This window comes from Pan paniscus, chromosome 4 (assembly GCF_029289425.2).
Source record: "Pan paniscus chromosome 4, NHGRI_mPanPan1-v2.0_pri, whole genome shotgun sequence".
Lineage (NCBI taxonomy): Eukaryota > Metazoa > Chordata > Mammalia > Primates > Hominidae > Pan > Pan paniscus.
Window position 1 is genome coordinate 109,671,760 of NC_073253.2, and position 27,866 is coordinate 109,699,625.

The window sequence follows — 27,866 nt, forward strand, 5'->3', positions numbered from 1 at the left end:
TTACTATTATGAGAATTAAATGGGGAATGAGGTAGATTTTAGTATTGTATCCCCAAGCTGGTGTCAGGTAATAAAGCACCTACTGTCTTTCAAGGGAGCCTCTTGGCTTGAGTCTCTTAGGAGGGACTATGTGAACTGTTTCTCCGCTGCTTGCTGACTGGTAGAGCAATGTCTAGTCTATGGATGGTTCCTGAGGCTCCGCGGAGAGGGGCATCAGTCTGTCCCACCCTGATAGTTCCAATGCTGTTTTGTCTCTCATTCAAAATCCCATGAGTCAATAAATAGTCTGATCACTGTCAAATAGTTAAGGATACTGAAAAAGGCCCAGGCATCAGATATTTAAACCATAGTGTGGTGGTAAAGTCAAAGCCATTTTGGGTTTGTGGCCATTATTCAGTGACTGTTTGGTGAATAAATATTAGAATTTAAAAACTTTATGTAGAATTTTACCATGATTTTTGGTTACAGTGTAAAAAGACAAAAGGATCTTTGTCATTTTTTAAAACAACTTTATTGAGGTATAATTTACGCACCGTAAACTCCACCTATTTAAAGTGTACAAGCCAAGAATTTTAGGGGCTATGCAACCATCACTACAATCCAGTTTTAGAACAGTTCCATCACCCTCCAAAACTTTCATCATCTCCGTGCCCATTTGCAATAAATCCCTGCTCCCTCCTGCAGTCTTCCAGGTGACCACTAATATGCTATCTGTCTCCATAGATTTGCCTTTCTGAGGCTGTCATATAAATTGAATCAAATAATATATAGTCTTTTACATCCAGTCTTTTTTACTTAAAGATTTTGATGTTTGCCTATGTTGTAGTATGTATTGAAGTTTGTTCCTTTTTATTGATGAATACTATTCTGTTGTAAGAATATGCCACAATTTGGTCACTCATTCACCAGTTGATCTACATTTAGTTTGTTTTCTGTTTTTGGCTACTAAGAATAGGGTTGCTGTGAACTTGTGCACACAATTCTCTGGATGAACTTGTTTTTTTTCTCTTAGGTAGCCATCTAAGAGTATATAATTTTACAAACCCACCAGCAATCGGCAATGTATGAAGGCTCCAGTTTTATCACATCCTTGACAACATTGTCAGTTGTGTGCGTGTGTGTGTGTATTATATCATATATATTGTCATATCTGGATATGGATATATAGCATTGCCAGTATGTATGAATATACACATATGCGTATGTCTTAATGTGTGTATATAAACATACAGAAATATATGGTCTTAATATACATTTATTTATAGTCTTATAACCATTCTAGTGAGTATAAAGTGGTATCTTATTGTGGTTGTAATTTGCAATCCTCTAATGACTAATAATGGTGAATATCTTTTAAGTGATCATTAGTTCTTTGTGTCTTCTTTGGCAAAATGGCAATTCAAATTGCCCATTTTTAAACTGGGGCATTTGTCTTATTAAATTTTAAGAGTTCTTTTGTATATTCTGATTACTAGTATGTTATCAAATATATGATTTGCAAATATTTTCCATGGCTTGTGTTGTAATTTTCATTTTCATTGTTTTTGAATGTGCTGAGGCTGTGTACCCTTGGCTTTCTCTAAGTCAGTCTTGCCTTGCCTCCCAAAGCCATGCAGGATAAAAGCCAGCTACACACACACAGCTGGACTGTGAGCTCTTTGAAGAGGCTTAACTCCCTTGTTCAGTTCTGTGCTTCACATGCCTCTTCTTGCTGCCCTTTTCCTACCCTGAAGTCTTTCTTTTCTAGTAACCACTATTTTCTAGTAACAGCAAAGAGAGGAAAGAGCAAAAAAAGACTGTTTTTCAATCCTGCTTAAAAAGTCTTTCCAGTTCTTGCGTTGCTTTGATGGTTGTAGTAGCTGCGAAAAATGAAGCCCAGAGAATATCCGTCATTTTTTCACTTAGGATTAAGTGTTCCTGACTTGCCTCCAATGGGAATTTTAAGATTCTTTTTGTTTTCTCTCCTAGTTGAGGTAGTAATTTGTTTTGATTGATCCACAGCTTTCTTCATGACCAAAAGCAAACATTTGCAATGTGTCTGACCCTGTTTTAGGGATGTAGCTAGACATTTTGAAAAACCAAGCTCCTCCCTCCCTTTTAGGTGACCTTGCTGGGTTTTATGACCGTCCACAGTAATGACTTTGGAAGGACGATGCTCTAGCCATGGGCTGCTTGACCAAATGATCACTGTGTGACTGTTCTTTATACTGTGCTTTGTATCACAGTGACAGGATATTATAGTACAGGTCATAGGGATGTGGCAATTGATTTTGACATACGATATTCTCAGTGCCGTAGGAGCAAAAGATGTTTGAGTGACTACTGTCTAATATCTTTGCTTTCATGTCTCTGCTCATGATTTAGTCTTGTAAAAGCTTTCTGTGTCATATAAAATATACTGTTTCAGTTTATTAAATTGTATTTAATATTCTAACAGAAGATATAATTTAAAAATAAGATTTTACAGACTTTTGTATTTAATGTTGTGGTTTTAGAACTTCATATAAAACCTCATGTAAGAATCATGGTTTGTAAATATGAAAGCCACAAAGTAAGGCACATATTATTCAGAACCAATTTATTAGCAGAAAATATCTTTTATATCAGTGATCATGGGGAAAATTAAATTTAGTGACTTTCTTGCTTTAAAGAAATGGTTGTGATTGAGCATATTAGTAATTATAAACTCCTGTTTTTGAACAAAACTGGGTTATACTAGGCATATGTGGAGAATCATCCTAAATGCCCATTTGGTATTATTTGGAATAATACCTTTTATGCCAGAGGGCATCTTACGAAATGAAACATCCAGTAGACAAAAATCAGTAATTTTAATCTGGTTTAAATATTAATCTGTTTTTGTCCCAGAGGACATAATGTTATCAAATGAAATACCCAATATAAAAAGATCAGCTTTAGTCATTAGTTTTTATCTAATTTAATGGTGACCAGCCCTTAGAATTTCTGGCTTACTACATGTCTGGAAGGGAATGAGTATTCTTATATTTATTGTTGTTATGATAATCTGCCTACTGTGCTTTCTACTATTTAGTAAGGTGTTTTTATTGTTCTGTTTTATTTTGTTTTGCTTTTAAGATGGGTTCTGAGAAGTTTGGAGGTGTTGGTGTGAAGTGAGAAGCCACTCTGCTAGGTTTTTTATCCCTGTTTAAAGATTCCATTTTTGAAATATCACACTGATACCTTTTGTTCCTCCTCTTAACCATCATTCACCGACTATATCATCTAGATCTCTGTTCTTTCAGCCCTACCAAGGTCACTGGCATTTATTGTGATGTAGGTGCCTGATGGATAGTTGGGGTGGTAAAAGGGATGAAGGTGCCACATTAGGCAGGTTTGATGTGGTCAGGAAAAGAACCAGGGGGACTGTTGTAGTCAGTAATCAGTGGTGTAGTTGCTTTAAACTTTTGTCTGGCTCTGATTAGGTTAGGAGATGAGTTCCCTCTGCAGGTTAAAGGTGTTCATTAAGTGCTTATGGTATTCTATACCATGTAAAAATGGGGGTACAAAAGCCTTATCTGAATCAAGCTCCTCAATGGTAAAAGGTGTATTTGATACCATCTGAATAGCCACAGAGCCCAGAGCCCTTTAATATCTGGGTCAGATAAAACCTTACAAGTCATCTAATCCTATCAGGCCAAGAGGAACACCAACTGCTGTCATTCCGTGAGGACTTGTGGGGTAAATGTTTCTGCACAGATGTGTACCTATCAGTTAAAACAATAGAAGAATGATAATTAACACTTAATGAGTGACTTAAAGTGTTGAAATTTAACGCTACAAAGGGTCGTTATGAAGAGGATTACTAATGGGAATATTATATATTAAATGTGAAAAAAATTCTTACATCTTTATTTTATCTGGTTCATTTGCAAGTAATTAGGGTTTTACCATTTAGTAAGTTAACAAAGGTTAATAAGGAAATCTGCATTAATTTAAAATTTCTGTGATTCAGGAGCAAAAATAGCACTTACTGAATATCTGAAAGACTGCAGACAAATTGGTCTTGGAAATCTGAAGCCTTCCTTATGTGCTGGACTGACAGGAGGAGGGCTTCACAGAAACGTGACAGGCATGGTTCAGCACTGCTTGAAACCCTTCTGTGTGTTCAGCCTGGAAGTATTTCCATTTACTCTGCTGGAGCACACAGACTTCAGACAGAGTTTTCTTTGTCTTTTATCTTGGATGTTGCCTTACGGGCTCTCAGCAACTGTGCAGCTGCCATCATTGTCTGGGATTTGCAATGGGGCAGGTAGGGCTGGCGGGGAGTGGGGGGGCAGTGGCAAGCAAGGGAACCCCATTCTGAGGCAACAGTAGTGACAGAGCTCCAAAGTTTTTGTGACTGTTTTGAGTAACCCTAAAGCAGCATTTCAACTTCCCTTTCATGAAACTGTTCATGTGCTAAGATCACTGCCACTCAACTTAGGTCCTGCTGTGCATTTAATTTCTTGGGTATTTCCTGAGAGCCCCACTAATAGGAACAGCAATCTAGAATTGCTCCTTTTGGAAATGCACTCTGCAAATGCTGCTCACTAAGGTCTGCAGAACTTCTGCTAATCCCCACCACTGCCTCTGGGGAAAAAAAGGATCATGAGGTTTAAACCCCCACGTTTCACTTCCTCATACAAGCATATCTTCAAGTAATCACATAACTGAATGTGCCTGAGTAGACTAAGTTTGAAAGAGAATGTAATAATTTTTTTCATAGCTCTTTATCCAGTTTTACTTTGTATTAGAGATTTTATCTGGTTTAGACTTTGTCTTAATTTGTGCTTCTTATTGATAACATTTTGAAGGGAAAAATAGTGGCAAGGCTTAAGAAAATGAAAATATTCTTTTTAGTGTGGTACACTAGTTAAAGCAGGTGTTGGTAAACCATGGCCCTTGGGCCAAATCTGGCCCACCACTTGTTTTTGTAAAGCCTATGAGCTAAGAATAGTTTTCACATTTTTTAATTGTTTGGCGAAAAAGAGATTATGTGATAGAGACTATACGTAGTCTACAAAGCCTAAAATATTTATTACCTAGCCTTATGCTGAACAAGTTTGCCAACCTCTTATCTGAAGTAGCATCATTTTATCAAATTTGTTTTAAGCACAGTGTGATATTTTAAATTACAAAACATTTAAAAATTTTTACTTTGGGGTCAGACAATGGATTTCTATTTGTTATAGCTTAAATCTGGAGGCACCACCCCCTACCAAATAATCACTATCATATCTTTAGGACTAAATATAAACTACTTTTGGTACCAATGATCAAACATTGACATTAGTTCCAGTGATGATAGGTGCAAGTACCATACTCAGTAACCTAAGTCTTTCTGACTAGTACTAGCTAGATGCATAAGTAATTTATTTTTATATATACTAAATAAAAACTACCTTATTGGCCTGTGCAGTGGCTCATGCCTGTTATCCCAGCAATTGGGAGGCCAAGGTGGGAGGATTGCTTTAGGCAAGGAATTCAAGACCAGCCTGGGCAACATAGTGAGACTCCCGTCTCTGCAAAAGTAAAAAAAAAAAAAAAGAATTAGCCAGATGTGGTGGCATGTGCCTTCAGGCCCAAATACTTAAGAGGATGAGGCAGCAGGATCACTTGAGCCCAGGAGTTTGAGGCTGCAATGAGCTATGATCACGAGGCTATACTCCAGCCTGGGAAACATAGTGAGACCCTGTCTCAAAACAAAGCTACCTTCTCCATTCATCTACAGAGAATGCAGTAAGATATGAAAGAATTGCTCTGATCTCTTGAGGAATCTGGTCTCCTAGATTTTAACTTCATTGACCTTGGGTAACATCAGTACAACACTGAGTCATTAAGAAATCTAATCTGAAAGCTGTGGAGGAGCAGGTCTTGGGATGGACTTGGAACAGTAGCCTCTAAAACATAGTCATTGGACATTGGCAAAATGCCTTTCCTTTGACTAGGGAAATAATGTAAAGTCTTTTTGCAATATCTCTCTCTGCAAGCATGTAAACTGAGCTATGCAAAAAGCAGTAGCTCCAGGCTAGTTATTCTTAGGGCAATTATAAGGATAAAATAACCTTTATTGCTACTGTTTAGTGGAGTACTGTAATAAAATACTGTGATTGTCTTTGTCCCCTGGTCTCTGCTTCCAAATGCAGGACTGCTTCTACCAAGTATAGCCTATGTTACTTAACATGGGAGAAATTGACCAGCAAAAGATTAAAATAATTCCTGTTTGATTTTCTTATAGGAATCTCTACTAAGACCTCTTATGAAGTTTGCCTGCTATCTCTCTTAAGCAATACTACCTTTTCCATAAACAACGTTCATTCCTTAGAAGAGTATAAAGGAAGATGCTATAATTTGTCTAAGATACCAGATATCAGAGACAATGCCATGGTTGTGATAACATTTTTACTTTAAATTAAGAAAGCATTCACAGAACATGTTTTATAGGCAATCTAGAACTTTAATGGCATGATAAGAATTCCATATTATGTTCAGATTGTAGCTTTCCTCTCCCCACTTCTTCATGCTATTTGATCCTTCAGACAGGCTGTAGGTCTGGCTCATTTTGGCTGGGCCTGCTGTGGGCCAAAGCACTATCATTTTATGGCAATTTTCAAGTTAGGTAAAAATAATATTCCCCTTCCACATTATTTTTGATGGCCATATTTTTCATATTTAAGACAGTTTGGGATATGACTAAAAATTGTGGTGGTGATTCTTTGGCAAAACAAGTTGATTTCCTGAATGCTGCAGATTTTTGTACCTTTCCAATACAGCCTAATTTGTCTTAGCTACTTTTCGATCTATTTTGCGCATAGCCTTGGATATTCTTGATTTTAGTATATGTTTCCTTTTTATAGAATGGTCTTTGCTAGGAAGGAATAAATCCTGACATATGGTTTTTAGTGAACCAACATACATGAAATTTTACAAAATAAAAGCCAACATGTTGGTTAGGTGTTAAGATAAATTTAATTAATTAATTAATTAATTTTATTTTTTAAACATTTTTGAGACAGAGTCTTGCTCTGTGGCCCAAGCTGGAATGCAGTGGCACGATCCAAGCTCACTGCAACCACCACCTCTTGGGTTCAAGTGATTCTCCTGCCTCAGCCTCCCGAGTAGCTGGGATTACAGGCACCTGCCACCATGCCCGGCTAATTTTTGTATTTTTAGTAGAGATGCAGATTCACCATGTCGGCCACGCTGGTCTCGAACTCCTGACCTCAGGTGATCTACCTGCCTAATTTATATTCCTACCAGAAGTGTATAAGTATTCTCTTTTCTCTACAACCTCCCCAGCATCTGTTTTTGTTTTGTTTTGTTTTTTGAGACGGAATTTCGCTCTTGTTACCCAGGCTGGAGTGCAATGGCATGATCTCGGCTCACTGCAACCTCTGCTTCCCAGGTTCAAGTGATTCTGTTGCCTCAGCCTCCTGAGTAGCTGGGATTACAGGCACCCACCACCATGCCCAGCTAATTTTTGTATTTTTAGTAGAGACAGGGTTTCACCATGTTGTCCAGGTGGGTCTCGAACTCCTGACCTCAGGTTATCCACCCGCCTCGGCCTCCCTAAGTGTTTACAGGTGTGATTACAGGCGTGAGCCACCACACCTGGCCATCAATTAAAAAGAATGTATCTGTAATTTGGCCACCTTGATTCACATTCAAATTAATCTTTTTGGTCTTTTTTGTAAGAAGCCAAGGTATTTGAACCACCCTTATGTTTCCCAGCTTTTTATATCAGTAGTCACTGGTATTCTACCAAAACCATTCTGCTAATTAGTTTTTTCCAACATCACTGCTAGGCACAAACAGAGAATGTGAGTTAATCAGAAAGCGAACTTGTGCTGCTACAGGAGATGTCTCAAATCAAGGGGGCTATTTTAGACACATCTTACTGCTATAGATTAAATTTTTATGTTCCCCCCAAATTCATGTTGAAACCTAATTTCCAGTGTGATAATATTTGAAACTGGGGTCTTTCATAGATGATTGGGTCATGAGGGTGGAGCCCTCATGAATGGGATTAGTGTTCTTATAAAAAGAGACCCCAGAGAGCTCCCTAGCCCCTTGCTCTGTGAGGACACAGAGAGAAGGTGATTGTCTGTGAACCATGAAATGGGCCCTCACCCGACACTGAATCTTCCTGTGAATTGATCTTGGACTTCTCAGCCTTCAGAACTGTGAGAAATAAATGTCTGTTTTATATAAGCCAGTCAGCTTATGGTATTCTGATATAGCAGCTCAAACAGACTAAGACAATTACTCTTCCCTAAAAAGAGAAAAAAGACTGAATGTACAAGTCTGTTATGGATTACAAATGGCTAGGCATTCCAAAATAAAGCAAAATAAAAAAAACCAGGATCATATATTATTGAAGTGTCGTCTTTTAAATACCCTTCAGTAAGTCTGACCATGTGGTCTCCTGGATTTGCTTTGTGTACAGCTGTGGGCTGTTTTTTTTTGAGCAAATGTGGGCAGACCATCGTCAGAGACTCATAGATGACTGACACTAATCTGACTGGAACTTCTCAGAAAGCACATTCTGTTAAAGTTGGTTGTCCTATTGCCAGACAAATGATTAGCACTTTTATAATAAGTTTTATCAGCCTTGGGGCTATTCTTTGGCCAGATACACTCTTAGAAGGTAAAAGTTACAATTCATGTTATGTGGCAAATAAAGTTAAAACATAGAAGTATCCACATCTCCCAGCACATAAGCTGGCACAAAGCTGGTGTTCAATTAATGCATTGTCTGTTAAGCATTACCTGAAGTAAAACAAGGGATATTTTCCCAAATTTTCATGGAGTACTATACCGCTGATTCACAGCTTGACTCCTTGAGGGCCGGGCTGATAGCTCTTATTTTCTCTGTGCCTGGCACCAAGCACTAAACCTGGAACAGAACCAGTGATCAGAAAATAGTTGTTGGATAAGAGAATAGGGCTAATTTTTGATATTTTGCTGCTTTTTAAGGTTCATTTCTCACTGTGTCCTCAGATTTAATTAAATTGGAATATGGGTTCCCACTCACCCCCACACCCCCCAAAAAAGACACAAGAAGAAAAACAGAATGGTATGATATGAGCCTAAATAAAGAGGCTAATCAAAAGCTAACTTCTCCAGGGACTTAGGAAGTGTTTCATAAGTTGCATTGCAATCAGTAAGTTAGATTTGCCCTTATTTATATTAAGACCTGTTTCTAAAGGTATTCATTTATTAGGAGAGGAAAAAAAACCCCGCAAACAGGTCCAGGGGCAGCAATGAAAAGAGATATAAAATTTCTTACCCATTATCTTATTTACAAATATATATATTGGCATTTCTTCTTGGTTGTGGGGACCATAAATATAAAAAATGGCATAGTGTTTGCCCTGTAGGAGCTTGCAATATAATAGGTGTATGCATGTGTAAACAAACTGTCATTTGAGAGAGAAGCAATCACTATAATCAAGGGACAAGCAAACAGGTCATTAAGTCATAATTTCAAAACTCAGGGGAAGACTTTCTAGAAAGAAAACTTGACTTGAGACTTCAGAATAAATCCAATTTCAAAAGGCCAAAAAGTGAGGCAGGATATCCCAGACAGAAGGAACAGCATAAATACAGGCATGGAGAAAGGGAAGGTGCAGGGCAGTTTCGAGGGTCAGAGAAGTATCTGTGTCCAAGTGAAGAATTTATGAAGAAGGGTTGCAGTTGGAAATTAAGCTAAATTGGAACTGATGCATGGGAAAATATGGAGTCTGGATTTTAGTCCATAGGTATGTTCCCAAATTCTTTCTTGGTGATGTTTATGCCAAAGGCATTATTATTTATTAGAACTTTTATTACATTGACATTTTTCTTAAATACTTTGACTTACCATAACTATGGATAATAATCCTGTATTACTTGCTCTGAATAAATTCAAAAAACCAAACACTTATAACATTTTAATTTGACACTGTTCCTTCACTAATGCTCTGAACTGAACCTGCAGGCTTGTTAAAAAGGGAGATGAGCACACATCAGAAGCATGATCCTGACCTATGAGCACTAAACTGACACCTTTTCTTAGCTATACTGGAAGAATCAAAAGAGGATCAAAACGAAAATAAATTACTAAGAGATACTATATTTTTAAATCTTGAGGTTCTATGCTACTGAAATTCATCTCAAATACCTCCTAAAAATTTGCCCTGTGCCACTGCCGACATCTTATGCCTTCAGAAACTCAGCTAGAGACACTGGAGCAGGCCTAAAGTGTTTTAGGTATCTGAGTAATATAAATGCTGCTCATATTTTAGAAGGAAAACCCTGGCAGCATTGTAAAGGGCAGTTGGGAGAGGCCAGGCACTGGAAACAGGAAAGCCAGCTGAGAGGGTATCATGTAGTCTAGGCTAGTGGGGAGGGGTCTCCATTAAAGGGTGCATCCTTTAATATTCAGTACTGAGAGAGTAGGACCAAGTGACCCAGACAGAGGCCAGAGAGAAAGTTTGAAGAGGAATCTAAGATTTCTAACATATGTGAAGTAGCAAATGTAGTAGGTACTTACAATATACACTGAACACAGGAGGAGAGAGTTGAAGAAGGGGCAATGATGGATTTTATCTTGTAGATGCCCAGATGTTGAAAGGTAGAAGAGAAGAAGGTGGTCAAGACAAGCCTGAGTATACCTCTATCTAAAGACGTTGTTTATATAATGGGGGAAGAAGAAAGGACAAATACGTCAAGGCTCAAGTCACAGAAAGGGAAGTTAAGGGAATTCACATCAAATGGCCCTTGGCATCTGTGAAATGAAAGATAAAGTTATGTATGAAAGGCAAGCCTGGTGAAGAAATGATGAAAATTCTAAATTCAGTAAATGAAAGATACTACAATTTGTTCTACCCAAGGCCATGGTGTGAATAAGGGGCTTAACTGTCATGCTTTTAAATATTACAGATTCTGCATAAATCCCCAAATACTGCAACTTCCAATTCACATGGCAATTACTAGGGAAATTCAGCTAGGAGCGAATATAGTATGATTCTCATGCATGTCTGAAGGGTCCCACATTGCTAATTCCATAGGACCTACACCAACAGTCACAGAATGCACACATTCTCTGCGTCAGAGTCACAGGATTTTGGAAGTTATGGATGGGAGGGATTTTCATGGTTACCTTGTTCAAGTATTAATTTAATTCTTGAATCCTATCGACCACACAAAGGGTCATTCAAGCCACGCCTGAAATCTTAAAGAATGCACGTACCAACTCCTGAAAAAAACCTGTTATGTTCTTGGGCCAATTTATTTTATTTTTAAATATATACAAATTCCCTCAGAGGAAATAATAATAATAGTTGTGCCTTGACTGGCTGGTTAAACCTGAATTTCTTGGCTTACCCATGAGCCTGCAGCCCCCAGTCTTACCAGAACAAGAAGTAAGAATCAGGCTGATGCCTTGTTTCATGGCACCAGAGTTTACTTGATGCAAATATGGGGTTCCTTCTGTTTAAGATGTTTGGAACAGTTTAATTTTTAAGTGCATTGTGTTTCCTCTCCAGAGCTTCAAAACACTCATTGTAACCTACTTAAGAATCTCTCCTTGCTGTCGATCTGGAATTATGTTACTATGACCATTCACGTTGGATCTACCTGACAATAAGCTCCCTAATGCAGAGTCCACTTCTCATTCATGCATTGCTTCGTTTAAGCATCTGTCACCTGCATATTGAGTGCTTGCTTGATGCCAGGCTCTATTCTAGGTCCAGGGAGAATACACTGGCAGGTTATTTACATTCCACTGAATTCCACTGACTCCTGTGTAGATAAGTCACAGGGCCTTGCCCCAATGCTCTGCATACCGTAACTGATCCATGAAGAGCTGATAAGTCAATGAAATACATCAGATAGTGGGCTTGAGGATAACTCTTTTGCTGCTGTCTGAGAGGGGTGAGGCCGAAGCTACTTGCAGCCCCAGCTCAGATCTCAAACCTCACAGGATTTGGGGGTTTTGATATGCATTCAAAAATAAATATACAAAAAGTGTGCCCTGTATCTAGTCCAGGGGAAATTTGAGCTCAACAGAGATGAGGAGGCGGACAGGGGAGCAGGATTAAAGTAGCAAACACTGATTGCCTCACTCTTCTCCATCCTCCCCAAGAGTTACCTGCCCTTTCTGGTTTAGCCCGTTATCTGCCTGATGAGTGCATGCTTTCTGCTAGAAGTAGCCTAGACTGGCAGCACAGTTGATGTTACTAAGAAGAAAAACTAGTGGTAAGACATTTATTTTCTAAAAACATTTGAATCACAGCTGAACTTGAGGTGCATGTGTGAATGTGGGCAGTGTTTGAACTTTCTCTCTGCCTCCCTCATGTGAAGTTACAGAAGCTGATACACCAAACGACCCATCACAGCCCCTGAGTACTTGTCATTTCTTTCTGCCCCTGCTGCTTATATACCATTGGCAGCTCCAAGAGACACGTTCTTGGGCTGGATTGTATGTTCTCTCTAACGATAGCATCTGTTCAGCCCTGAAATATAGGTCTCCTTTCCTGCTCTGTGCTCCCTCTTTATTGTCCTAGCAGCAATATGTTCTGTCTGTTCGCCCCTTGGGGCAGGGTTTTGCGTTCTTTCACATAGGGAGGAAACGAGTTGCAGTGCTATGAGAATGAGTTTTCTGTGAACTCATTCAGCCTCTGTAAAAATTAGGAAATGAGGTTTTTTCCTAAAAGCAACTGGAAAACAAGGATTTAATTATTTTTCATTTAAGGACGACTAACCTTGAACTTTGATTTGCAGGGAAAAAAAGAGAGGGTAACATTCCCTTCACTTATGTCCGTGAAATGATTGTATATGACTATATATGCAAGCTTTCATTTCTTTAGTTTCTGTAGCTCCATACTTCATTGAAAAGTTCAGAAATAAGGAACTGTGTAAAAATGAATAAGGCTTGTTACCTCGATATTTCTACATGTGTAAGTCTCTTATACAAGAATTTTTAAAAATTAATCTTGAATTATATATCATCAAGGTAAAGCACGGTTTAATTTTTTATGATTTGTTTTTCCTTCATTAAAGTTTAACATTTTAAAAAGGACATAAACATGTTTATAAAGGGTTTAGCTGGAGATTCTGCCTGTCAACATCCTAAATATGCTTGTAGCTTTGTCGTAGGCTTCCTTCCTGAGAACTGAAGTAAAAAACACACACACTCAAATTGAAAAGTGGACCTGGTTTACTAATTAATTTGCAAAATGTAAGAGGTAGACTAGCTAGTTGGTTTTTTTCCAGCCCGAACTTCTGTGCCTTTGTGATGTTGTAATGATTTGGCGGCTGTCAGGAGGCACTCTGGAGATGTATCTTTAGTATGGTGATCGTGTTTTGTTGATCCATGTACGTTATTTTGCACAATCAAGTAATGTGTAGTACATTAATGCATTATAATAAAGGATAACTGTTCTCATGTTCTCAGGGATGCACAAATATATTTCTGTAAACCAGTCAGATATCAGCTCTAAGACATAAAAGATTCAGACTATGTCTGGTGCCTACTAGTGCTCATTAACTCTTTGCTGAGCTACTTTGAAAGACAGACATATTATCTCATTCATTCCAGGGTGATATTGCCCGTAAGGGGGCAGACATTGGTTCTGGATGGGGAGTTGTGAACAAATTTTACTTTTTACGTCTAAAATATAAATAGTCATAAAGTACCAAATCAGACCTAGTAGTATCCTGTGGTGTTAGAATATCATGGAGGGCAATTAGGAAAACAAGTGTCTAAAAAGTCTTCTCAGAGGAGTGAAAATGAAAAAAAAAAAAGTCGAGAAATGCGGATTATCCTAATGTCTCTGCTAGAGGGTCTGAGGTGTAGAGAGTTACGGTAGCCTATCAGGTTACCTGGCAGGTAAGTGATGGGGCCGGCTGGGCTCCGCAGGCTTGGCTGACCGTAAAGACCCAATGCAGCATTAACCTGTTAGCTGACTTTGTTGGCTGGCCTGGTAGGAGTCAGCTGTGGAGGCTTTAGGGAGTTTGAGGTTATACAATATGTGCATAAAGTTTAACCAAACATTAATGGAGGCACTGGGGAAGTAGACAGGGTTATGCTCACCATGTTTCTAAGCAGTCCATTGTGTTATGCAGATGAGCGTCTTGGAATGGTGCTGTGCTGAATTCATTTTACTTATTTCTTTGATAGCTAAGGTGGATATTCAGATTTTTAAAAGAAATTTCGGGTACTCCAAAAGATATTACATTGTAAATTTAAGAACCCTGTGCACGCTTTTGGCCTGTGACATTGGCATAGGCTTTAATCCATATGGGCAGGTCATCGCACACACTTGCTTTCTTCTGGTAATTCGTAACTTCTCAGTCCCTGAGACACTTAATGTACCCAAACATAGGAGCTGCTGAATTCTTAGCATTATATTACCATGATTACTGCATGGGTTCTTGTCATTGCTAGTGTCATGACACAGGTGGAGGTGACTGTTTGCCACTGGCAAAGAGTCTTGGGCCTACAGCACCATTCTCCATGTATACATACTTAGCCAGGATCTCTGGGTTGTGTTTACTGAGAACGAGGCCCAAGAACAGCACATCTCCTTGGAGCTTGTCCTCAAAACCTCGCCATGGAGGTTTATTTTTCCATTGAAGTCACATAATGATGCTCCTACCATACCTTGTGATGTTCCTGACTGCTGATCCTCCAAGTTAAGAAAAGATTAGGAGGGAAATCACAGTTAGTGAGTTTTAGACATAGTCTAATGAATATAATGATTCAGCCACAGGAAATTTCTAGGATGTGAAAGGAAAAAAAAAAAGGAAGGAGGAAAGTGTTGCTGAAATGATATAGATTTAAAATTTCAGGGTCTCGCAGGCTGGTCTTCGAACTGCAATAGGAAAACAGGCTTAAATTGCAACAGCGATGTTTCATTCAGGTTAAGTGTAAGAAGGAATATCTTGGCAGTTGGAAGTCTTTTGACATTTGAACCAGTTATTAAGGGAAGAAATGATGTGTTCTTTTCTAAGGCTCTTTAAAAATAAGATTGATTTCCTGTCTGTCTGGAATGAAGTTGAGATCGGTCTACCTTGGAAGTAAACATAATTTGTTTAAGGTTTCTTGTGTCCAAAAAGCCTCTTGAGTGATAAAAATAAAATAAAAAAAAAGTTTTGTGTTTTTTTTTTCAAAGCAACTTTTCTGTATGGAGCGGAAGAGAGGCAGCCAGTGGCAAACAGCATAGCCCCTGTCCTGGAGCTGGACGGCCTGGCTTTGATCCCAGCCCTGCTGCCTACCAGCTTTGAGATTTTGTGGAACTTTCCCAGACTCCTGTCCCTCTGTGTACTCATCTGCAAAGCAGGGCTACCATAGTACCTACCTCATATGGGTGCTAGAAAGATTCAAATAAGTTAATATTTTTAAAATTCTATATAAGGGTTTATTGAAAGTCTTGAAAGTCATTATGTAAAGACTTTGTATCATTCTTTTTTTACAACAAGATCTTTTATGCATCTTTGAGGTTGCATGCATATATTACTGTCTCATATCCACACGGACATTATGTAAATAAACTTTTGCCTGCATTTAAAGCATTTCCTGTGTAGAGATTCAGATATTTGCAAAGCGTATTTGAATTAAGAGAACCTAAAGAAACAAAACCTGCCCGCTATGATGGTTTTGGTGCCTTGACAGCAGTGGCTCAGGTGGTGTGTTAGTGTTACAGTCTGTAACCCAAACTGGCTGCCTCTGAGGACACTGCTTGTCCAGAAGCTTTCTCAGGTGGTGGCTGTTTTCACCAGAACACCTCGATTAGCTCCTCACTGGAGGTGCTTCTGGAGTCTTTCTTGCTCCTGGTTTCTGCTTCCAGACCAATGACCTGCTCCTTAAAAGACCCCCTGCTCCTTAAAAGGACAGCACTTTTGCAACACATGCTTTAGATGCTCTTTCTTGTTGCAGTTCTCCACGTATTTTCCTCCTGCCTGCTCCGCCCGAAGATTTACCAACTTTCTCTTCACCACCTTAGCAGTCATCATTCTTGATGGTTTCAGTACCCACAGAGACAGCATATCCTAGACTCCCAGGTTCTTGGCTTTCTTGCTCTTGGCCTCTATTCCACCTCAGCCACCCATTCCTATAGTGCTACCCTAGACTAGTGATTCACAACCTTTACTGTGCATAGAAGTCACTTGGAGGTCCTGTTAAAATGCAGTTAGATTCAATAGTAGGCCTGGTGTGGGGACTGAGATTCTGCATTTCTTATAGGCTCCCAGGTGATGCTGATGCTCCTGGTCCAAGAACCATGTTTTGAGTAATAAAACTCTGCACTTTCAAGATCTCATCTCAAGCATCCTAATTTCTGGACACCTCCTACTACTTTAAAAAATATTTACACCCCTGTGTCAAATGCCAATCTGTTGACCTTCCCAGCTTAGTTTACATGGTCCATAGTGATTGACAATCCCTCCTTTGCACACATCCTCAATAACCTTGCACCCTCTCCCTTCATCATACCTACCTGGAAAAACCAGCCTTGGTTAAATCAAATGCTCCACCTGCTCTGCCTGGACCCAACCTCAGATCATAGCTGCAGGAAAAACACACAAACATGCTGACAGGCTCACTTTAAATTTTTGTCTATCTGCAAATCCTGTTGGCTCTCCCTTCAAAATTATGCCCTGAATTCAACCACTTCTTAGTACCTCCTCAGCTGCCATTGTAGTCCAAGTCACCACCATTCTCATTATTAAGGGAAAATAGATTGTCAAGCATTTCTCCTGTAATTGCCTTCCACCTTGGCTCCCTGTGGCCATCCCTGTTCCCATGGTCAGGTCCCCACCAGCAGCCAAAGATCCTTTTAAAAAACGTGAAAAAAGGCTGGGTGCAGTGGCTCACACCTGCAGTCCTAGCACTTTGTGAGGTCGAGGTGGGTGAATGACTTGAGCTCAGGAGTTTGAGACCAGCCTGGGCAACATGACAAAACCCCATCTCTACCAAAAAAAAAAAAAAAAAAAAAAAATTAGCTGGGCATGGTGGCACATACCTGTAGTCCCAGCTACTTGGGGAGCTGAGGCAGGAGGGTTGCTTGGCCCAGGACATTGAGATTGCAGTAAGCCAAGATCATGCCACTGCCCTCCACCCTGTCTCAAAAAAAAAAAAAATGTGAAAAAGATCATATAACCTTCCTAATCACAAGCCTCCAGTGACTTCCCAATTATATTTTGAACAAATCCAAAGGGTGGTAGATTTTGTCAAATACTTTTCTTGTGTCTATCAAGATGCTTATATGTTTTTCAGATGTTAATCCAAGCTTGCATTCCTGTCATAAATCCCACTTGGTCATTTTGTATAATTCTTTTTACCTGTATGTGTTGCTGAATTTGGTTTGCTAGTATTTTGTTGAGTTTTTTAAAATCCATATTCATAAAAGATACTGGTCTATAGTTTTTTTCTGATGATGTCTTTGATTTAATCTCAGGTTAATATTGACTCAGAGAATTAATTAAATGAAGTGTTCCTTCCATTTTTTTAAAGTATTTGTGAAGAGTATAATTCTTCTTTAAACATAAGGTAGAATTCATTGATGATTTTATAGGCTTCTCATTTTTAAAATTTGTGCTGAATATGAATATTTAGAACATTTGTGGTCATTGGAACTAAGTTTTTAAACTGTAGTCATTTTTACTGCTGTTAGAGAATGAAGAATAACAGCCAAATGAGAATTCTTTTTAGATGTTTGTATTGAATGGTATCATATAGGGGAGGGGAAAGAATCACCTGGACTGCTCATAGTATATTATGTCTTACAGGATTCCCTTTGCGATTGTAGTTTTATCTTTCCAATCATTTCCCTCAGCTTTTAGTTAGATTCTCTAACGGAAGCATATAAAATTAACTTTCTGAATTGTTCCATGGGATGAAGCATTACACACTCACAGAGGAAAGGAAAGTTTCACATTTTGTAGACTACAAGAAAAGTTTGCTTATTGTGGAATGGGGAACTTTTTAATGATGCCATCTAAATTGAACCAAGTGGGAACATGACCACCAGCCACCCACCTGCACCTGGAGTCATCTCCATCCTGCCACAGCACTCACCATGTTTCCTTTACTTGTTCTCTTCTCCCCCTGCACCTTCTCCTCTTCCAAGAGCAAACTTGTCCTGGAACTTCCCTGACTTCTAGCTCACCAAGTTCCCAATTTTCTACTCACCTGGTACTTTAAGAATCTTGCCATTTCTTTGAAATATTTTCCAATTAACAATAATAAAAAATTTTTGACATGTGGGTTTGATGGGAGTATTCAGACTGCAGGGGAGAAAGAAGACAAGGGAGGAACATTCACTAGGACCTTGGACCAACTGAGGGGAGTGGGACTGGCCCCTCTGGGGACAATCCCATAGGTAGAGCTAATGGGTGATAGATGACGCAGACAGCCCAAGTGGCTGTTTGGGTATTTGGCTGGCTTCTAAATTCCCATCAAACCAATCCCACTCTTGTTTATTAGAGTCCTATTATGTTAATATTGGTCCCAGTGTTTATAGAATTTGTACTCTGGAGCAGTTTACACCATTTGGTGATAAAAGCACTATACAAGAATATTCTTCATGTATGTGCTCATTTCTCCTGGAACATTTCCTTGCAGCTGTCAGTAAATGGGGCCTTCCCCAGATAAAGGAAATCTCTTTCTTGGAAAATCTTTGAAAATAAGTATGGAATGCTAAGGGATAGCCTTATTAATAAGGTGGGGAATAAATTAAATGACCCATAGGCCTTTGGAAGCTAAGTGTTTTATTCTGCTTAATATTTTAATGATGGCTTTGGGCCTTCTTAGCACTGCATTATAACAGAGTCATTCCATTATACATAAATTGGTACTATTAATCTAAAAGTGCTAATTCAGACTTATATTTACTGTGCTTCTATTTCTTGTGAGATCAAAACACATCATAATGGGCATTTGCTCCTAGGAAAGGGTGTTATATGTATGAGAAGGTAAAGGAGAAAAGCTGTAATACCTCGGGCCTGTTCTGTCTCAAGTTAAGAGTAAGCTGTACTCATTTCATTTCATTTAAGAGCGGGTCAAGGATTCTTCTCTCTTCCTCTGTTTATGTCTTTCATATTTATTCAATGAAAAGTTTATAGCTCTTTAATCTGTATTATGTCTCAATTTTACAAAGTAATTTTGTTAGACCATAATTTTTCATTTCACTCTCTGTTTTATGAAGAGTTTCTCATTAGAATAATGAATGTATGTGTTTTAATAACAAATAGAAAAAATAAAAATCCCTTAAAGGGAAAAGTATTAAATGAATCTGCTCCATCATTTAATGGGAATTTCTAGTTATTCAGATATATTTGCAGTACCTTATTATGCTAATGGAATAGTTGATATCTCCTAAAGTATAATCCTATTCCTTATATCTAGAAAATAGTAGTTTTGAACTCTTTAGAAAAACATGTTTTAAGCCTTAGTTTTTTATCTATAAAAGTATGCATATTTATTATAAAAGCATTTTGAAAACACAGGTAAAGATCAAATAAAATAATTTCATTGATATATTCTATTTTAATACTAATGTCTTTGTGAAAATTATGTAAAAATGTATTTCTGTTTGTTGGTTTTTAATTTCTCAAGAAATAATCTTTTCATACAGTGAATATATCCACTGCCCTAAAAAGTCTCATCAGTCTACCTATTAATCCCTTTCTTCTCTATTCTGCCCCCATAATCCCCTGGCAATCACTGATCTTTTCATTGTCTTCACATTTTTATCTGTTTTAACATGTCATATAGTTGAATTCATAGAGTATGTACCCCTTTCAGATTGGCTTCTTTCACTTAGCAATATGCATTTAAGATTCTTCCATATCTTTTTGTGGCTTGATAGCTCATTTCTTTTTAATGCTAAATAATCCATTGTCTGAATGTACTACAGTTTATTCATGTACTCATTAGAGGGCATCTTGGTGGCTTCCAAGTTTGGGCAATTATAAATATAACTGTTACAGACATTTCATGTGTAGGTTTTTGAGTGGACATAAGTTTTCAAGTCATTTGGATTAATACCTGGGAGCATGATTGATGGATCATATGGAAAGAATATGTTTAGTTTTGTAAGGAACTGAAAAACTGTCTTCCAAAGTGACATACCATTTTGTAATTCCACCAGCAATGAATGAGAGTTCCTTTTCTCCACATCCTTGTCAGCATTTGTTTTTGCAACAACAAATACTGGTAAATACAAATCAAAATACAGTGAGATACCACTATGTATCTATTAGAATGGCCAAAATCTAAAAAGAATAGAAAGGATCAATTTTGGCTTTTCTAGTATGTATGTAGTGGTATTTCATTGTTGTTTTGATTTCTGTTTCCCTAATGACAGATGATGTGGCGCATCTTTTCATTTGCTCATTTGCCATCTGTATATCTTCTTTAATGTGGTGCCGTTCAGATCTTTTGCCCATTTTCTAAATCGGGTTGTTCATTTTCTTATTGTAGAGTTTTAAGTGTTCTTTGTATCTCTTGGATACTCCCAGTCTGTGGCTTGTACTTTGTGTCCTCAGCAGAGAAGCTTTTAAGTTTAATGAAGGCCAGCACAATCAATGTTTTCTTCCGTGGATTGTGCCTTTGGAGTTGTATCTAAAAAGTTCTTGGCAAACCCAAGTTTACCTAGATTTTCTCCTAATATATTTTCCAGGATTTTCATAGTTTTGCATTTTACATTTGAGTCTATGATCCATTTTGAAGGTTTTGGGGGTTTTTTGTGGGTAGAAAGGTGTAAGGTGTGTATATAGATGCTTTTTTTTTTTTTAACGTGTGGATGCCCTGTTGTTCTAGCATCATTTGTGGAAAAGATTGTCCTTTCCCTCTGTTGATTTGCCTGTATCAATGATCAGTTGATTATACTTGTATGAGTGTATTTTCTGCCTCGCCTATTCTGTTACATTGGTCTATTTGTATATTTTTTCACTATTACCACACTGTCTTGATTAATGGCACATTATACTAAGTCTCGAAGTCAAATAGTGTTATTCCTCTAAACTTATTCTTCTCCTTCAAAATTATGTTGGTTATTCTGGCTCCTTTGTTTCTCCATAGAAACTTTAGAATCAATTTGTTGATATCCACAAAATAACTTGCTGTAATTTTGGTTGAGATTGCACTGAATCTTTAGATCAAGTTAGAAGAACTGAAATCTCAACAATTGTTAGCTTTTCTGTCTATGAACATAGAGTATTTATTTAGCTCTTCTTGGATTTCTTTCCTCAGTGTTTTGTAGTGTTCATCATAGAACTTGTACATACTTTGTTAGATGTACAACTATTATTCATTTATTTGCTGCTAATGTAAATGGTGTTGTGTTTTTTATTTTAAATTCTATTTCATTGCTGATACATAGAAAAGTAATAGACTTGGATATTATCTTTGTATCCTGCAACCTTGCAATACTTACTTATTAGTTCCAGTGTTCTTTTCCCTTCCTTGGGATTTACAGAGAAAATTGTTTATCTGTGAAAAAGATGGTTTTATTTCTCCCTTCTCAATCTGTGTACTATTTTTTCTTGTTTTTATTAGCTAGAACTTTCAGTACAAAGTTGAATAGGAATGACGAGAACAGACATCCTTGCCTTGTTCCTGATCTTACCAGGAAAGCACCTAGTTTCTTAAGTGTGATATTAACTGTAATTATAGCTGTAGGTTTTTGTGGATGTTTTTTACCAAGTTGAGGAAATTCCCCTCTATTCTTAGTTTCCTGGTAGATTTTACCATGAATGGGTGTTAGATTTTTGTCAAGTGCCTTTTCTGCATCTATTGATATGATTATGTAATTTTTCTTTTTTAACCTGTTATGTGGTTGATGGATTACATTGATTTTCAAATGTTGAACTAGCCTTGTATGCTCAGAATAAATTCTGTTTAGTTGTGATATAAAAGTGTTTTGTACTTTAAGTAAACTTGCTAACATTTTTTGAGGATTTTTGCATCTACATTCATGAGAGATATTGGTTGATAGTCTTACGTCCTTATAATCTCTTTGGTTTTGGTATTAGGGTAATCCTGGCTTTATACAATGAGTTAGAAACTTACCCCCCCCATCCCGGCTTCTGTCTCTAGAAGACGTTGTAGTGAATTAGTATAATTTCTTCTTTAAATGTTTGGGAGAATTCACCAGTGAACCCATGTGGTCCTGGGGCTTTCTGTTTTGGAAGGTTATTAGTAGTTTTCTGGATTTCTTTAATAGATATGGGCCTCTTTAGTTACTTTTTTTTTCTTGTGTGATTTTTGGCAGATTGTGTTGTTCAAGGAATTTTTCCATTTTATCTAGGTTGTCAAATGTGTGGGCAGAATGTTGTTCATAATATTACTTTGCTATCCTTTAAACCTTATGGAATCAGCAGTGATGCCCCCTCTTTCATTTCTGATGTTTGTAATTTTTGTCTTTTTTCCTTCATTTGCTTGTCATGAAATTTATCAATTTTATTAATCTTTTCAAAGAACTAGCTTTTGATTTTTCTGATTTTCTCCATTGACTTACTGTTTTCCACTTCATTGATATCTGCTCTAATTTTTTAAATTCTTTTCCTTTTGCTTATTTTGGGGTTAAACTTCTCTTTTTCTCATTTTCTAAGGTGGAAGCTTGAATGACTGATTTGAAAACTTTCTTCTTTTCTAATATATGTGTTCAGTGCTATAAATTTCCTTCCAAGTACTGCTTTTGGTGTATCTCACAAATTTTGATACATTGTATTTTTAATTTCATTTACTTTAAAATATTTTTAAATTTCTCTTGAGAATTGTTCTGGGACCCATGTACTATTTCAGAGTTTATTGTTTAGTGTCCAGGTATTTGAGATTTTCCAGTTATCTTTGTGTTTTTGATTTCTAGTTTAATTCCGTTTTGGTCTGAGAACACATATTGTGTGATTTCTATTCCTTAAAAAATTTTAAGTTATCTTTCAGGGCCCAGAATATGTCTATTTTAGTGAATATGTGTGCTTAAGAAAGTGTATTCTGCTATTGTTGTGTAAAGTATTCTATAAATGTCAGCTAGATCCAGTTGATTGATGGTGGTCCTCAATTCAACTACATTGTTACTGATTTTCTGCCTGTTGGATCTATGAATTACTAACAGAGAGATGTTGAAATCTCCAACTATGATAGTGGATTTGTTCTTTTCTCCTTGCAGTTCTATCAGCTTTTGCTTTATATATTTTGATGCTCCGTTGTTAGGCCCACACCCAATAAGGATTGTTATGTCTCCTTGGAAGATTGACCTTTTAACATTATGTAATGCCCTCTTTATCTCTAATCGGCTCTTTTGCTTTGAAGTTTGCTTTGTCTGAAATTAATATAGCTACTCCAACTTTCTTTTGATTAGTATTACCATGATATATCATTCTCTATTGCTTTACTTTTAATTCATATGTGTCTTTATTATTAAAGTGGGTTTCTTGTGGACAACACATGGTTGTGAGAGGTGACAGCGTGCTGGCAGTCCTCACAGCCCTCGCTCGCTCTTGGCGCCTCCTCTGCCTGGGCTCCCACTTTGGTGGCACTTGAGGAGCCCTTCAACCCACCGCTGCACTGTGGGAGCCCCTTTCTGGGCTGGCCAAGGCCAGAGCCGGCTCCCTCAGCTTGCAGGGAGGTGTGGAGGGAGAGGTGCGAGCGGGAACCGGGGCTGTGCGCGGTGCTTGCAGGCCAGCTGGAGTTCCGGGTGGGCGTGGGCTTGGCGGGCGGCGCACACCGAGCAGCCGGCTGGCCCTGCCGGCCCGGGCAATGAGGGGCTTAGCACCTGGGCCAGCGACTGTGGTGGGTGTACTGGGTCCCCCAGCAGTGCCAGCTCACCAGCGCTGCACTCGATTTCTCACCGGGCCTTAGCTGCCTTCCCGCGGGGCAGGGCTGGGGACCTGCAGCCCGCCATGCCTGAACCTCCCACCCCCTCCATGGGCTCCTGTGCAGCCGGAGCCTCCCTGATGAGCGCCACCCCCTGCTCCACGGTGCCCAGTCCCATCGACCACCCAAGGGCTGAGTAGTGTGGGCCCACAGCGTGGGACTGGCAGGCAGCTCCACCTGCAGCCCCTGTGCAGGATCCACTGGGTGATGCCAGCTGGGCTCCTGAGTCTGGTGGGGACGTGGAGAACCTTTATGTCTAGCCCAGGGATTGCAAATACGCCAATGGGCATTCTGTATCTAGCTCAAGGTTTGTAAATACACCAATCAGCACCCTGTGTCTAGCTCAGGGTTTGTGAATGCACCAATCGACACTGTATCTAGCTGCTCTGGTGGGGCCTTGGAGAACCTTTGTGTGGACACTCTGTATCTATCTAATCTGGTGGGGACGTGGAGAACCTTTGTGTCTAGCTCAGGGATTGTAAACACATCAATCAGTGCCCTGTCAAAACAGACCACTGGGCTCTACCAATCAGCAGGATGTGGGTGGGGCCAGATAAGAGAATAAAAGGAGGCTGCTGGAGCCAGCCGTGGTAACCCGCTCGGGTCCCCTTCAACACTGTGGAAGCTTTGTTCTTTCGCTCTTTGCAATAAATCTTGCTACTGCTCACTCTTTGGGTCCACACTGGTTTTATGAGCTGTAACACTCACCGCGAAGGTCTGCAGCTTCACTCCTGAAGCCAGCGAGCCCACGAGCCCACAGGGAGTAATGAACAACTCCAGATGTGCCGCCGTAAGAGCTGTAACACTCACGGCGAAGGTCTGCGGCTTCACTCCTGAGCCAGCGAGACCAGGAACCCACCAGAAGGAAGAAACTCCGAACACATCCGAACATCAGAAGCAACAAACTCCAGAGGGCGCCACCTTAAGAGCTGTAACACTCACCGCCAGTGTCCGCGGCTTCATTCTTGAAGTCAGTGAGACCAAGAACCCACCAATTCCGGACACAGTTGAGTCTTGCTTTTATTCACTCTGACAGCCTCTTTTTACTAATGTATTCAGATCATTGATGTTTAAAGTGATTATTAGCGTAGTTGTATTATTATTTATCATATTTTTCTTTATTTTCTGTTCATTGCCCTTGTTCTGTTTTTTGTTAATTTTTTTGTCTTCTGCCCTTCTTCTGATTTCTGCAGTATTAATTGAGCATAATATATGATTTCACTTTTTATCCTTTTTAGCATATCAATTATACTACTACTTTTTTTCTGTTTGGGAGGTTTCTATTGAAATATCTTCAAGCTCAGAGATTTTTTTTCCTTCGCTATAAACAGTCTACTACTCATAAGCCCATCAAGACATTCTTTATTTTTGATAGTGTTTTGATCTCTGGCATTTCTTTTTGTTTTTTTCTTACAATTTCTGTCTCTCTGCTTACCTTACCCATTTATTCTTGCGTGCTGCCTCTTTTTCCTTTAGATCCCTTAACATACTAATCATAGTTATTTTAAATCCCAGTCTGATAACCCCAGCATTCCTACCGTATCTCAGTCTGGTTGATGCTTGCTCTGTCTTCACACTTTTTTATTTGGAATGCCTTGTAATTTTGTGTTGAAAGCCAGATATAAGATACTGGGTAAAAGGAGCTGGGATAAACCCGTCTGTTGTAATCCCCTGGTATTATACAAGAGCCCTATTGATATCAGTAGTGGTTAGCTGTGAGAAGAAAGGAGCCATTCTGTAGTCTGGTGATTAGTTCTCAGTCGTTTAATAAGTACAGGTCCCTGGGCTGTGACTTTCGTCAGTGCTTCTCAGGTTTTTTTCCTCTCCCATTTAGATGCAACAGTAAGGCTAGAAGGGGCTGAAGTGGGGTGTTTTCCTTCCCTCAAATGCCAGATCACTCTGGGGGGAGATGGGGAATGGGGTGCCTGTAATTGGGTATTTCCCTTTTCCCAAGTGTTTTAGGCTCTGGTGAAACCCAAGGTGGTTACAGTCTGGTAAAATAATTTCCTATGAGGGCAAGCTATTGTTAAGAACAAAATGTTCTGGGCTTATAAAATGGTTACTTTTCCATTTTCTCTGCTGGAAGCAGGAGGGGATTTTTCTGTGATCTTTATCCTAAGATCCTATTGGAGCTCCTGGAAATTAAACTTAGAAAAATGTGATGCCACTCTCTACCCGTCACTCCCCACCCCTCACCCCTTACCCCTCACCCCAGGACCAGGCCTTCCTGAGTTTGTTTTCTCTCTCAAGCTAGTGAGTGCACAGTCTCTAGCAATTAGTCAATTACCTTTTAAGTATCATTACCTGAGGCTGGCTTCAGAGGTGGTTTCTGGGTGGTTTTTGTTCCAGGTAAGCTCTGGGTTTTCCTTATCTACCTGTGTCCCTAGTTTTGAGGGTGGTGGTTTGTCTTGTGACCTTAATTCTCTGCTAGATCTAAGAAAATTTGTTGGTTTTTAGTTTTTCACCTTTTTTTATTTTCTTGTTGTGAGGATAGGAACGATGACTCTCAAACTCCTTTGGGCCAGAAACTGGTAGTAATGAAAAATAATGTTTCTAGACTTCATAGTATTCTATCAGGTGGATTCTGTCTCACTATAAACAAAACTCCTTTTGAAAGCAGGAGAAAATCTTCTAGTGTGATCAAAGAGCCAAATATAGGCATCACAGAATTTAGTTTTACTCAAAAAAAAGATGATTTAGATAGTATTTAGATCATTATAATGTTATTTGTATGATTATAATTTTATATATTAAGTTATACATTTTACATTCTTTTCATTTAAGCATTCTACATCATGAGTAAATGTGAAATGTTAAGTGATAATCATTTTAAATTAAAGTCTTTTAATTTTATGTTTTTACATGAATATGAAAACAAACTTTAGTCACTGCTTCTAAAGTGAAACTATATTTTGGGTTATATTCAAGAAGGCACAATTCCTTAAGTAGATAAGTTAATGAGCATTTGGACTTTTACTTTTGGTCATTATGCTTCTTTGTAAGGGTGCCTTAAATTTGGCTAGTTTCTGTTTTCTCTGAAGTAGGGGTTTTTATCTCTGACCACCTTGAACTGATTTGCATTGTAACTTGTTTGTCTTAATCTTTTTGCATTTGCTCTGCAAAGCTGCATTTCACACCTCCTACTGTAATGGATCAGTCAGGGTCATCTCATTATACTTGAAATATGAAATGACACCCTGTAGGTCATCATCACCCTGCATGTCTACCAGAAATGGGAAATTGTCCTTAAGAATACACTTTGTCAGCTTGGTGTTACAAGTACCAAAGTGGTTACAGTATTTTACATTGGGTTTTGAAGTATTTTTTAAGTTTTAGGTGTTTAATCAGTGTAACAGATTTAGGAATGGTTTCCTATCAACTATGAGATAGTCTGTAACACAGTATTTTGGATTTAGTATATAATCAGTTAAACTGATTCTTTTTGTTCCCCTTATGGAATCATTAAATGATCGTAAAATTAGAGCAACAAATGCCTCAGATTAAACAATCTTGGTTTACTTGTATGTCATTTGATCAGATGAATAAGGCCTTAGAAAATCAACTAAATAAAGTCAGCATTCAGAGTCCTGACTTTGGCCTTGCTATTTATTATGAAATTCCACCTAGGCATACATACTTGGACGGCTGTTTGGTTTTTTCCTCACGATACTTTGTTTCTTCATCTTTTGGACTATGTGTATAACGTTGACATTTAATGAAACATATCTGTACATTTTTCATTTGGCTAAATAAAGGCATACAAGTATGAAAGGGAAAAAAATCAATGAATGAATCATGCAGTTCAGCTTCCTACCCTTTTTTCTAAAATCTATAGAAGCTTTGAAACAGTGCTATCCAATAGAACTTTCTGCAGTGATGGCAGTGCTCTTTGACACTATCCAGTGTGATATCCACTAGCCAAATGAGGTTATTGAGCCTCTGAAATGTGGCTGGCATTATTGAGGAATTGTACTTTTAATTTTATTTAATTTTACTTAAATGT

General features: G+C 38.5%; 1 protein-coding gene across 5 annotated transcripts in view; it reads left to right on the forward strand.

Moving 5' to 3' along the window:
• Positions 1-27,866, forward strand: part of KCNN2 (potassium calcium-activated channel subfamily N member 2) — an 827,086-nt gene that overhangs the window by 739,416 nt on the left and 59,804 nt on the right. The window contains exon 1 of one of the 5 annotated variants that reach the window (XM_034960348.3): positions 24,437-24,869. The exons of the other annotated variants lie outside the window; for them this stretch is intronic. The gene's annotated coding sequence lies outside the window, so the exon portion shown is untranslated. Of the gene's footprint in view, positions 1-24,436; positions 24,870-27,866 lie in introns of those variants that run through there. 5 annotated transcript variants of the gene reach the window in all.